The sequence below is a fragment of the Alligator mississippiensis genome, chromosome 15 (assembly GCF_030867095.1).
Source record: "Alligator mississippiensis isolate rAllMis1 chromosome 15, rAllMis1, whole genome shotgun sequence".
Taxonomy (NCBI): domain Eukaryota; kingdom Metazoa; phylum Chordata; order Crocodylia; family Alligatoridae; genus Alligator; species Alligator mississippiensis.
The window spans coordinates 14,243,543-14,257,748 of record NC_081838.1 but is presented as its reverse complement, the minus strand read 5'-3'; the positions used below and the strand labels follow the sequence as shown (position 1 = coordinate 14,257,748).

The window sequence follows — 14,206 nt, the reverse complement described above, 5'->3', positions numbered from 1 at the left end:
CCCTGTATACTCGAGTTCTTCTCTGCCTGAAAATTACTCTGCAGAATAATATTTGCCTCCTGGGTTCTTTTCCCCTCCGTTCCTTATTTGCAAACCTGCTGATGAAATTCCCTCCTGTGCAGAGCCCAAAACCCAGCATGACTCAATTCCCAATGAAGTCCTACACAGAAATGAAAATCAGCCCTGGATCATGTCTGTGTGCCCTTTTCTTTCCTCCTGCCCAACAAGGGTGCTAGCTATTCTTTCTCATATGGAGCACCTGGTCCTTTTCTGCTTTACTCCATGACTGATAATAATGCGCTTTCTACATTCCAGAAAGATAATACCAGCACTCAAATCTCTCCAGCTATTGCCACCCTGGTTTGGTTAAATGCATGTCAATATTAAGGCAAATCCATGCTAAGCAGAGCTGACCTCCAATCCTGCAATGTCAGTCAAAAAGGAGGATCCCGGGGCCTGTCGCAGGCCTGTGTCTTCATGTCTTTGGTGGCAGTGGTGCCCTTCTCCATTTCTCCAGAACTCAGATGTGGACGGTTTTCTGGTGCGACTACATGACATGCTAAAATCGTAGAAGACTAATTGTACTGCACATTAGTGCATAATGGTGAAAGTCATCCTAATGCACTAATGCACAGTAGGATTAAACTCCTGCACATTGGGGCCACTTAAAAGATGTGCACCAGCATTACAGTGCAGTATTGCTGATTACCACACATTTAGTACCTGTTAATACAGGTACTAAACATAATGCAACTAATTAAAACATATTAATGCACATGTAGGCATTGCCCTTTCGTGTTGCGTAGTGATGCGATGACCAAAGCCTTAGGCTCCTTATCCCAGGAGGATGGTTCAGTGTGACTGCCTTTAAGATCTTTGTGTAGATAATGAGGAGACACAGGTGCCAGTGGAGAGGGATTCAGAGAATGGGGAGATGGTAGGCAACCCCTGGGAACCATCAAGGCAGCCTGCGAGCAGCCCACCAATAGGAATGCTGAAGCACAGGGCGTTTCTGCACTGCCACCCAGCTCGAGGGTGGGAACACCTGACTTGCATTTCAGCTGGACACCTGCATTCACATGAGCTTCATAATGCCTCAACTTACTTCTGCAAATATGCCCTGTTCAATGGGGGTGCTTGTGCCCACCTCTTGAACAGCATCAGGCATTCACCCAGGCAATGGGTGACCTGGGTCCCAGACTCTCCAGCCAGAGAAGCTGGAGCGTGGGTTCCTTGGCTTCTGGTTTCTACCCACAGAGAAACAGGAATAACCATTAGGACTGTGTGAAATATCACTGGGTGTTTCATTTCAAATCTGTTTTGAGCATGTGGCGGGGCTGGAGCTGGGTGGGGAGCATGTGGGGGATGCTGGAGTCAGCTGCAGGCCAAGCAGGGGGGAGGGGGGGTTGCAGCCAGTGGCGGGCCAAGTGGGGACCTCTAGCCAAGCAGGAACACAAGCTGGGGGCACTGATCCCTGGTCAGAGAGGCATCCTGAGCCTCCTCTCATCCAGGGTGCAGATCTGGGGACTCGCACTCCTGGGAGGGCTGCCGCGGTGTGCTGAACTGCTCTTGCGGTTGTATAATATTGGATCTGCACTAGATGAGAGGAGGTTCAGGGAGCAGCAGCAATCTTCACCGGTCTCAGCTGGCAGCAGCAGCCTCTACTTATATAGTGCACAGATCCAGGGTCCTACACCCCAGGGAGGAGCCCAGCACAGCCCTCCCAACGGTGTGAGCCACAGAATCTGCGTGCTGGATGAGCGGAGGCTGGAGCTGCCAGCAAGAGGCAGGACTTGTGATTTGACCAGTTTGAGGTGCAGTTTCCCAGAAACCTCTGTACCTGAGTCCTTGAAACTTGGCAGATGTCATGCCCAGAGAATGGGCTACTATCCATGCAGTTTTCATCCAAATCTGGCAAGGAATGGTGAAGTTGTATTTTCATGGTTCCCCAATATAGCCTATGGGCGAAACTTCAAAACTCATTGAAACAGCAAACCGGTTTTGATGAAATGAAATGGGAGTGTTCTTCAAAATGAAACACTGTCTCTTTGAAATTGCAAAATGGATGTCAAAACAAAATGATGGTGTTTCACACAGCCCTGATAACCATGTGGAATAGAAAAACAATTAAAACCCAGTGCTTTTGGGACTATATGCTTGTTCTAGGATTCAGACTGCTGGCTGTATTCCCCATAAAATATATATTGGTGAAAGCTTCAGAGCCATACTTCAAGTTCTGCCCCTCTGTACATCTTTTCCAGGGCACATCCCAATTTTCCACAAGTAAAAGAAAATTCATCGCATAAGCACTTTGTTAGGGAAGGGTAAATTTGATCTCTTTCCTTTAGATTCACCTAGTGCTTTTTCTAAGATGTCCTGAGGATAACTTGATTTTTTGTGTTTGAACAATTTGTCCTTCAACAGCAATCTTTTTTAACCCTGAAACCTGCAAACCACTACCACTGCTCCATAAAGCTTCATTCCCTGGGCTAGGGACAGGCATTCAAAAAACCTGAGCCTGAATTGATTCAATCTTTGTACGTTAGTCTAACCTGGCAAGGTTGAATCAGTTTGTAACAGCACGGACATTGCCTCTGGATTGAGAAAATGCAGGCACATAGCTACCGTGGCTCAGGCTAGAAGACAGAGGGACACTAGAGCAGCCCTCCCTTCCCTTTGTCAATGCTGAGCGGGGTGTAGCCAGGCCCTGGCAGGACAGTCTGGTTAAGCAGAGACCCCACGGAAAAAACAGAGAAAACTATGGATTTCCCTGCTTTCTCAGAGAAAAAGTGGATTTTCCCTTTTAGCAGAGAACCCTGCAGATTTCCCCTTTTTACCAGCTCTGCAGGCTGGTAACAGCGGGGAGCCGGCTTGTGCCTTTTCTGCTACAGCAGCCACTGCCTTCTGTTGGGGGCAGGGAGCTGTGGACTTGGGTCCTTGGCTTCATAGTCAGGGCAACTAGGCCTGTGTGAAGTTGCCAGTATTCGCTTCAGATTTGACTGATTGGTGGGATAGTGATTCAAATCACTGTCCTGAATCCATTTGGCCGATCTCATTTGGAGATTTGACTGCTGCTGAATCTCTGAATCACACAGCCCATCCCCCACCCACTCTCCCAGCCCAGCAATGGCTGCCTCCCCAGCCCCAGCTCCCAGCAATAAAAAAAAAAAAAAAAAAAGCCCCAACTCACCGGGTGCTGCTGGTGGGGGAAGGGGGCGAGGTGGGGACTTTTAGTATCTTGTGTAGATAGACAAGAGAAAACCTAATTCTGAGTTCTGGGGAAATGGAATAGGGCACTACTGCCTGCAGTGACATAAAGACACAGCCTTGCAGACAGGCCCTGAGCTCCTTCTTGCCGGAGATTGCAGGATTTCAGATCAGCGCTGCGTAGCATGGATTTGTCTTAATATTGACCAAACCAGGGTGGTAATAGTTAGAGACATTGGAGTGCTGGCATTATGTTTCTGCGATGTAGAAAGCGCAAAATTATCAGTCATGGAGCCTCAGCTGAAAAGGACCAGGTATTCTATATAAGAGAGAATAGCAAATACGCGATCTGGGGTAGGGGGAAAGAACAGGGCACACAGACATGTTCCAGGTCTGATCTTTAGGAATGCAGGGGGAAAAAAAACCAGGAGGCAAATATTATGCTGCAGAGGAATTTTAATGCGTAGAATAAAAGAAGTATACAGACACAGAATGGATCCAGAGGAGAGAGCAAATATTGCCAAAATTGGCCAAAGGGCCACCACCAGAATACTACACATGGCCCATTTTGTACAAGGTGTGCTGCTTTCTTTGCAGCTGCTGACTTTTACTAACTAGCTGCTTCAATCTATTTATTTACTGCCTTTCTCCTGGAATAATGTCACATGAGGAAAAGCACCAGGTAAAGAGGGGAATAAGTAGTTTCCCCATGATGCAGATTTTGTAGCCAAGTTTCAAGTTAGAAGCAAAGGATAGACATGCTTCTCCTTCCCGTTGACACAAAAACCCTTCTAATAACTGTGGCTGTGTCATGTGGTCTGCAATGGATTGCATATGGACTCTAAGGAAGCAGAGGCTTCCTTTTAAATGACAGCACAGCATGAAGAGGTCTCAATGCTTGACAGCACAGACAATTCAAAGTTCCTAGAGTGAGAAAGCAAAGTGTAGGAAACACTTGTATGCGGGGAGAGTCTTCTGGCAATGTGAAACCAATCACAACGGAGGTGCTGAGTGTTTAGCACTGCTCCAAGCCATGTCCTTCGGGTCAGTCGTGAATCTGTATCTTGCTTTTCGTGGATATTCTAGCTGCATTTAGCATGGCCAGCCCTTTCCAGAGCCACCCTGACGGCACCACCAGGGGGGTACGGACCAGCAGCAACCTTTCCAAACCAGCCTTCCCCAGCAGTCATAGCAACAACACGTGTATGGTGGCCTTCTACGCTGGTAGGGAAGACAGTCAGACTGGCCCTGGTAATGCAGGTCTTCGATCATGTCCAGGCTGTCAAACATCTTGCTGTGCTGGAGGCGAATCTGAAACACAGCAGGGAGCAGGGGAAACATGACACAACTGCAGTTCTGATGGGATCAAGGGTGACAATGTGGGTGTGACTCAAAGGGAAATCTGGTAGGGACCCGGAGACTGGGAGAGGGAGCAGGGAAATGCTGGCCACATCCCCACTTTCTGCCTGTGTCACTGCTCTCCTTTCCTTTTTGCTCCACTTGCCCTCAGCCTCTCCCCTATACAACAGCTTCAAAACCTTCTCACATTGGGCCCCTGGCCCAATGGTGCCGGCACAGTCCTGGGACGTGGGGAATGTGCATTCACTTCAGGACCCAGAACCCAAGTCTTCCTCTTTGTCAATTGACACTGGGATCTGGGGGCAAAGGTGGATTGCACCTCTGACACTAGTTGCACTGCAGGAAGGATTCATCCTTAGAAAGTGTCCAATTATGGATCCCCAAATCCCAGACAAAGTCAGCGCTTGTGGGAATCACCCCATTTGGGTAGAGGGGTGAGATGTCAGATGTTGGTCCCACTCTTCTTGGCTTTGCATTGGCTGAACATGCTGCCTGGTTTGCACAGGAGGAGCTTGAGTCTCTTCATTTGAGCTAAGCTGGCCATGGACACCTAACTCAGGATTTGATTGTCACTTCTGATTGGGCACACTGACACTTTGCACCAGATGTGGCACAGCGTCACCTCACCTGGTCCCTCTTTCAGTCTGGTCATTAGTGTCCCCAATGCCCTTCAAATGCCAACCTCACCTGTGGGCTCCCTAATTCCTGCCACCCACCAACTGCAACAAAAGCAACAAAAGCAAGGGACAGATCCGGAGCACCGCAGAAGGTGTGGTGCAGTAATTTAAACCTGACCGATTACTGCAGTGACAGCTGTAGAAAGGCCAAGTTAGAAAACGAGATGGATCAGTGATGCTATGGCCAAATCCCTCTGCTCCTGGTCACATGTTGGATCCCAATTCTTCTTCTCTGTCCCTTCCTTCAGTCCCCTTAGGCTGCTCTGCTGTCTTCCCCTCTATAGCCCCCTTCTCCTCAAAGCACTTACTGAAACTGGGAAACACAGGCCTTGTTTTGGGGGAAGAGTGCCACTTCCCATCAATTGTGAAAAACGTTTCATGCAGACCAGGGTAGGGACATGTGGGAAAAATTCTTAGCGATTCACCCGCTGTGATTCAGCAAGTTTGCTAATGAATACATGAAAAAGAAGGTCTTATGGCACCCGATACTTCTAATCACACACACAAAAACCCAGTGCATCAGGACAGCAATTCTCTTAAGCTTTTCTCCTGTCCTCAATAATGCCAAGTGGCACTTGCTTCCGAGAACAGGAAGAAAGCGTGGAAAGGATGTGCTGTGGAATGTCTTCTGTGCACAACTGAGTTAAAAGCCGAGTATGAAGTTTGTCTCAATGATTCAAAACCCCAGACATTCATTCTTTAGTTCCCTTTAAATCCCATTAGTTCCCTTTGATCCCATTCTGCAGTTCCTTAGTTCCCTTTAATATCCTAAAATATTGCAAAGTATATAGGCAAGATTCAGTCCTAATGTTAAAGACTGTTTAACACAGTATCCCCATAGTTAAAAAGAAATTGAGTTCAAATGGACTTACCTGGCTTACAGGGAGAGTAAATCAGGAGAAGCAAGTACAAAGCACTGGTTTGTAAACCCTTTTATACAGCTTCCTAATCTTCCTGTTGCATGGAAAACACCCTTCTTTTGGTTATCAGCTTCAAAATCTTCTGGTGTGGATGTCACACCTTAAAATTAAATTGTTTTCCTTGTTGCTGGTGATTATTAGTTTGTCCTCTGCCTCCCGGTATTCCACATGCCCATGCCAATGTTTTTCCATCTTAAAAATTGCCGGGCCAACTACTTTCCTGGTCTTATTGAGATGGTTTAAGAGAGGTGACACTGGGAGGGGAGGGTAAAACGTGCTGACACTCAGAGTTTCCTTTTTTAGAGGAAATTATTAGGACCTTCAACTTAGCACTGAGCTTGATTCAGAACACAAGCTAATATTTTCACAGTTTACCACAAAGGTAGAGCTAACCCGGTGTTTTCAAAGCATTTCATCCTAGAGAATATTTCCATAAATTAGTTTTGCTTCTAATAGTGCTACAAAAGACCCAAACCACTTCAAGGAGGAAGAGGAAGGAGTGTCCCATAGCTCAACACCCCCCCAGAAAGTGTTCAGTCACTCAGATGCTGGGTTGTACCTTAGAGAAGGGTTTTCACCTGCCCTGTCCCCTTTCTGAGATTCCCACAGCACTCATATTCCACTCAACACACTTCAACTCCATCCTCAAAACATCTGCATTGATCAAGTGTTCACATCCCTAGAGGGAATCATGAGATGTTTTAAGGCAAGCAGAAGTTTCCCATTAAGATGTTACTACTGCACAAGGGTCGTAGAGCTTTTTTCATTTGAGCAATCTGCAGTTTCCTGTAAAAAAACTGTCCACTTTGTGCTTTCTACTGAACTTGTCAGTTTGACATCTGGATTAGCAGCTCGGAAACTTTGAGACCTGGTTTTTCCTCAGCAGAATTCTCCTCTTCCTGCACGAAGGAGGAGAAGAGCAAAGAGATTGCAACGTGATGTATGTGGTCACTGTTCATTTCAGAAGATGATTGACCCAAAAAACCAAGAGATATAAAAGCCAGACATGGCCATGGCTCTAACTGTACTCTTGTTCTGACACATTTGAAAGTCCACCATGCCAAACCTTATTAAATTGTCCAAATCACTAAAGTGATCTTGCAATACAATCTCACAGGGCTCACTCAGGTGTTTGCAGGCTGCACACGTTCCAGCCAGGACTATCAGGTGTCTGAAGTCATTTACTGGCAGGAACTTGACCTTCCTCTCAAAGTCGCACTGCTTAGTTTCACAGAAAATAAGGATAATAAAAGAAAGGTTGGATATTCTAGCACTTCATTGACACTCATTACAGAGGCAAATCATTACATTACTACAAAGTCCAAACCTTCCTGATGGAAGACACCCCTGTATATAGCAATACAGAAACTTTGAAAATACAGATCAAGATCACTCATTTTTACGCCATTTTTTACGCCTTAATTAAGTCACGTCTTATAATAGCCTTTGAATTTGAGGCTTTTTAATTTGAATTAAAAAACAATGAGTAGGTTTCTCTCTCTTTTCTCTAACCAATTTTCTTCAAGAGTTCAAAGTCCTGATCTGCTGGTGGTATCACTTAGCTCAGCAATAAACTTCTAAGGCACTTGAAAGAGAGAGATGGAAAGAGTCTTCTCCTTCCCCATATTCAATGAAAAAGTTGTTGGAGTGTTGTTCTGCAAAGGGGTGGGAAGCTCCTTGCATAAGTTGCTCCTTCCACACATCAAGTCTGGTCAGGCTTCAGATTAGCTCCATCATCTCAACACACTTCACCTCATTAAGAACACAAGAAATGCCACACGGGACAGATCATAGGTTCATCCAGAAGGTCACAAGCCTCTTGCAGGGGCAGAGTGAATGTTAAGGAGTCAAATTTTGAAGCAAAATATAACCACATTGTTCTCTCCCTCCATCCCTCTCTCTCTACAGCTCCCTGATGATCAATTTCTCCATTGTCTGACATGTGGTGGGGTCTGAAACTCAAAGTGGGAAAGGAGCCTTCATTTATTATGCTCATATGAGCACCCAAAACTTTCTGATTTAATGGCCAGCTAAACTAGATGACACCCTGTATTTCATATGCTCAAGGGGTAGCAAACCCCACTTTAAAGAAAAAGAAAAAGAAAAACCTACAGGGACTTTAGTGACTTAGCTTTGCCCTTTTTCCCCCTCTCTGGGCTGAATTCCCCCTCATGTCAATTCATTAAATTCAGTTCTTTATTGAGCTCCAGTGGTTTCACCGGTGTGGCAGAATCAGGATTCATGGCAGAAGCCTAATGCTGAGGTGCCTGCTGGCGATGGCTGGGGATGATTTCAGGAGCAAAGAAAGCACGGGGTCTTATGACAGCTTTGAGTTACAGTCTTGAAGCCGTAGGTAGTGAAAGAATGAGGAGAAGTGTGTTGAGATGACGAAGCTAATCTGAACACTGCCCAGACCTGGTGCATGGCACGAGCCATGTGTTACAAAGAGCTTCCCACCCTCTGACAAAACAACACCACAACAAAGTTTTCTTTTTATTTCAGAAAGGAGAAAAGTCTTTCACCTTTTTCTCTTGTCCCAGAACTTGATTGCTGTATTAAGTGATACCACCAGCAGATCTGCCGAATGAAATTTAAAAGACTTTTTTTCACAAAAAATGAAAGAAACCTGTTGCTGGTTTTTAAATGCAAACTAAAAACCTCAAAAACGTAATGCTATAATAACTCATGACCTAGTTAAGGCTTAGAAAGGAGTGAGCCCCATCTGCATTTTCAGAGACTCTATTGCAACATACCAGGGTGTCTTCCAGTAGGCAAATAGGAACTTTGTTGGAATGTAACAATTTGCCCCTGGAACTGCTTTAAAGACAGTTAATGAAGTGCTTTGATTTCCTAAATCCTGAGAACATTAGAATATGCACTGTTGCTGCTCTCATCTTTATTTTCTGTAGAACTAAGTGGTGGCACATTGAAGGGAAGGGAACATTATTGCCAGTAAGTGACACTGTAAGTTAATAGTCCTTACTGCTACTTGTGCAACCATCAACTGACTGGGTAAGCCCCGTAAGATTGTATTGCAAAATATCAATAATGCTTTGCCTATTTAAATTAGGTTTGGCATTTTGAAGAAGAGTATAATTTTTTGAGAGCCATGCCTACGTTTGTCTTTCATATCTCATGTTTTTTTGGGTCGAGCTTCTTCTGAGTCACCTTCTGAAGTAACCAGTGACCAAGTACATCATGTTGCCATCTTCTTTCAGTTTTCTTTCTTTGTGCAGAAAGAGGAGAATACTGCTGAGGAAAGAGCAAGTCCAGAAGTTTCTTAGAGCTAGTGGACATGTCAAGTTCAGTAGACAGTACAAAATGGAAAGCTTTCTTATAAGATGTCCCATGTTACTCAAATGAAAAATGTCCACCTCTCCTCTGCAGTTGACAGTTCCTAAAAATTAAATCCTCATTGGGAAAGACCTATTCACCTTAAAGCATGCCATTAGTTCCTCCAGGAACATGAACACTTAATCTATGCTGGCTTTGGGGGATAGAGTTGAAGTGTCTTGAGTAAAATTTGACTGCATTGCGCTTGCCAGAAGAGGGGACGGGGAAAGTGAAAACCCTTCTCTAAGGTACAACCCTTAATCTGAGTGACCCTGAACACTTTTTGTGTGTGTGTAGGGAGCTCTGGGACACTCCTTCCCCTTCCTCCTTTCTTTTAGTTCTTTGGGTCCTTGGCACTATTAGACACAAAGCAAAATTATTTTTTTGGAAATAATCTCTAAGATTTAAATGTCCAAATAGTTCGAAAACAGTTGGTTAGCTCTACCTATGTGGTTAGTGGTGAAACTACTTGCTTCTGTTCTGAATCAAGCTCAATGCTAAGTTCAAAATGCGGAAGAATGTCCCCCAAAAAGGAAACTTAGAGTGTCAGCAAGTTTGACTCTCCCCTCCCACTGGGAGCTCAGTTAAGTCATCTCCATAAGACCAGGAATGTAGCTGGTCCAGAAATGCTTTGGTTTGAAAAAACTTGGAATGTGCATGTGGATTACCGGGAAGCCGACAACAGATACGAATCAGAAAGAAACAAGGAAAACAATTATTTCCACTAAAGGTGTGGCATCCACAACAGAACGTTTTGCATCTGATAAACACAAAAGGGTGTTTCTGGTGCACCAGGTAGTTTCAGAAGCTGTATAAAAGGCCTTTCTATCCAGTGCCCTCTACTCACTTCTCTTGTTTTACTCTCTGTAGAAAAACAGGTAAGTCTCATCCAACTCAATCTCTTTTTAACCATGGAGATTCTGTGTTAAACAATGATTAAGATTAAGCCTCAATCTTGTGTAACCCAGGCAGTACTCCAAGAGGTACCCCCTCTCCAATTGAACGGATCAAAGTAGGTGCACAAGCGCTGTGGGAGGTGTAGGGACTCTCCTCCCCCAATAGAGCAGAGCCAGACCACCAATGGGGACTTAACCATAGACCTTTTAATGAGGGAACAATACTGGGAACATAACCAGTATAAACCAGCGGAGTACAGGGGACACTACAATGCCCCAAAGGGGCAGGATTCAAAACGGGTTAGACTCTTACAATCATAGACATATTCATCCAGTTGACAAAAGACAGGGTTAACCAAACTGTAAAACACAAACAGCAGAAGAAACAATACTGGTTGGTATTACTGGAAATACAAAAGGCACAAAAACCAAAATGTCAAATTACAAGGAATATAGGGCCTAGGTACCTGGAGGGGGAGAAAGGGGGAAAACACAATGGCCCCTTCCGCTGCATGAAGAATGTCTCCTTCTCAGCTCACTCAACCCAAGGGACCAATGCTGGGACTTAAACTCAGATCTTCCACATGAAAGGCAGAAACTCTGCTACATAGCCACAAGTGCTGGTACAACTTCAATGTACTAGGTGTCTTGATCTTCCTGGAGCCCTAGCCTCATGTCAACCTGCCTGGCCTCTGATTGGAGGAGCTGGAAGCAGAGCTGGGAACTGTCGCAGCCGCCAGTGGAGGCTTTGGGATTGAGAGTATGGTCGGGGGTAGAAAGGTAAGAAAGGTTTATTGACCTAACAAAAACACAACTACACGTAGCAACAAGACAAACAAAAACAGACAAAAGCAATTCACGTCGGCAACTTATCGGCAGTCCCCTCTGATGCCTGATACACACCAAGCTTCTCTTTCCACAAAGTTCAGTGAAGTCAGGCGTCCCCAAACAGCGCTGTGCGAAGGGTACCGGGAAGGACCCTAGAATCCAGTCCTTGGGCTCCTCGAGGTCCACAGGCCCACTGATCCAGGCAACAGCTAACTAATCCTTTTCACAGAGCTGTATCTTCCTTCTGAATGGTTTCCAGATATTCCAGCCAATTTAAAGCTTCTGAATGGTTCTGATAACGTACAACCACTCAGATTCCTCTTACTTCAACTGTCCTTAGACTGACCAATAGCAGTACAAGCCTTGCATTTCTTTGATAAGGTAATTTTAACTATGCCACAGGGCCTTACTACTTCAAGGATTTGCTAAATTTACTAGGCCTTACTTTATACAAGGCCAGACTACATCTTAAACTTTAATTAGCCTTTTATCAACAACATATACATTAATATCTAAACAAATGAAAAAAAAAAAAAAAACCCTTAGTCTAATCTTCATAGAGCCTTCAGCAAGCACCTTTATCACACAAGCATAATTTTAGCTGTCACAGGAATCTCTCAGGTCACTGCCCAGATCTTGCTGGAGCTGGGGAGCCTCTCCTGCTGGCCACAGCCTCTCATAGGGGATACTGGAGCCCAGTGGGGAGCCTCTCCTGCCAGCCACATGCCGTGCTGCTGAGGACCCCAGTGCAGCCTGCAGGTCGCACTCCTTCAGGCTCTTCTGGGGCAACTGCTCCCACCCTGCTGCCTTAGCTTTTGCCAGCTACTTCCTTGTGGTCCCTCACTGGTCTCTTGTCCGAGTCAGCCACGCTGCACCTTTTATCCCCCTCCAGCTGACCCACAGGGCCAATCAGGGGACATGGAGGGTGATTCTCTGGGGCCTGATTGGTGAGGAAAGGGAATCCCAAGTCCTCCAATTATCTTTTACTCCTTCAAAACCCCTCGGCCAAATCATTACCAGATTGGTGAGGAAAGGGAATCCCAAGTCCTCCAGTCATCTTTTTCTCTTTCAAAACCTCTGGGCTAGGTCATTACCAGCCAGCCAGTCACACTTGCATATCTATTCTGTGATATTGTAGGACATTAAGGGGTACTATAGAACTGAAGAAACTTTCAAAGAAAAGGCAGGAATCTGACAGACACATGGGAATCTGGGATGCTTGTTATTATTTTTCACTAAGGATTGGGGGCTTGAATCATTGAGATTGGCAAACTTCACACCTACCTTTTAGCTTAGTTGTGTACAGAAGAAATTGCACAGTGCATCCTTTCTGAGTTTTCTTCCTGCTTTCAGAAGCAAGTGCTACTTGGCATTATTGAGGGCAGGATGAAAGATTAACAGCATTGCTCTTCTGATTGATCGGTGTTTTGTGTGTGCGATTGGAAATATCAGCTGCAGCTTCTCAGCTGCTTAGAGTTAGTGAAATTCGTTTGAAAGCAGCTGATAGTTTTGGTGTTTTTGTGCCATAAGAGCCTCTATTTCCATGTATTCATTAGCAAACTTACTGGCTCATGGGGGTAAATTCCAGCAGGGCAAACTATGCTGAGGGGAAACCAGCACGGGTTTGTGGTGGGCAGATCGTGCCTGACCAATCTAGTCTCTTTCTATGACCAGGTTACGAAACGCCTGGACACAGGAGGAGGGGTGGATGTCGTATATTTAGACTTCAGGAAGGCCTTCGATACGGTATCCCACCCCATACTGGTGAACAAGTTAAGAGGCTGTGATGTGGATGTCTACACAGGCCGGTGGGTGGCGAATTGGCTAGAGGGTCGCACCCAAAGAGTCATGGTGGATGGGTCGGTCTCGACCTGGAAGGGTGCGGGCAGTGGGGTCCCGCAGGGCTCGGTCCTTGGACCGATACTCTTTAATGTCTTCATCAGCGACTTGGACGAGGGAGTCAAATGTACTCTGTCCAAGTTTGCAGATGACACAAAGCTATGGGGAGAAGTGGACACGCCGGAGGGCAGGGAACAGCTGCAGGCAGACCTGAATAGGTTGGACAAGTGGGCAGAAAACAACAGTATGCAGTTCAACAAGGAGAAATGCAAAGCGCTCCACCTAGGGAGGAAAAATGTCCAGCACACCTACAGCCTAGGGAATGACCTGCTGGGTGGCACAGAGGTGGAAAGGGATCTTGAAGTCCTAGTGGACTCCAAGATGAACATGAGCCGGCAGTGTGACGAAGCCATCATAAAAGCCAATGGCACTTTATCGTGCATCAACAGATGCATGATGAATAGGTCCAGGGAGGTGATACTTCCCCTCTATCAGGCGCTGGTCAGACCGCAGTTGGAGTACTGCGTGCAATTCTGGGCGCCACACTTCAAGAAGGATGCGGATAACCTGGAAAGGGTCCAGAGAAGGGCAACTCGTATGGTCAAGGGCCTGCAGACCAAGCCCTACGAGGAGAGACTAGAGAAACTGGACCTTTTCAGCCTCCGCAAGAGAAGGTTGAGAGGCGACCTTGTGGCTGCCTTTAAGTTCATCACGGGGGCACAGAAGGGAATTGGTGAGGATTTATTCACCAAGGCGCCCCCGGGGGTTACAAGAAACAATGGCGACAAGCTAGCAGAGAGCAGATTTAGACTGGACATTAGGAAGAACTTCTTCACAGTTCGAGTGGCCAAGGTCTGGAATGGGCTCCCAAGGGAGGTGGTGCTCTCCCATATTAAATAAAGTATTTACATACTATTAGATGTTTGAATTAATTGATTTTATAATACTAGTGGGGGATTTCAGTGATTTCATAGTACTAGCAGGGAGCTTCGGGAACAAATGATCTCTACCTACATTCATTCCCATGGGAGAACTGGTTTTACTTAATGCTGTTTTGCTTAGTGCTCAGTTTTTCCAGAACCAATTAAGAGCGCTATAGGGGTTGCCTGTAATTTGAGAAAAGGGAAGAGTCTTTCTCTCTGTCTCT

General features: G+C 45.7%; 1 long non-coding RNA gene across 1 annotated transcript; it reads right to left on the bottom strand.

Annotated features, from left to right (window-relative positions):
* Positions 1-3,645: 3,645 nt before the first annotated feature.
* Positions 3,646-6,151, bottom strand: LOC132245692 (uncharacterized). The gene is made up of 2 exons (XR_009457391.1): positions 6,116-6,151; positions 3,646-4,518 (listed from the first exon to the last, which is right to left on the bottom strand). It is a non-coding gene; the product is annotated as an uncharacterized LOC132245692 (long non-coding RNA).
* Positions 6,152-14,206: the final 8,055 nt, after the last annotated feature.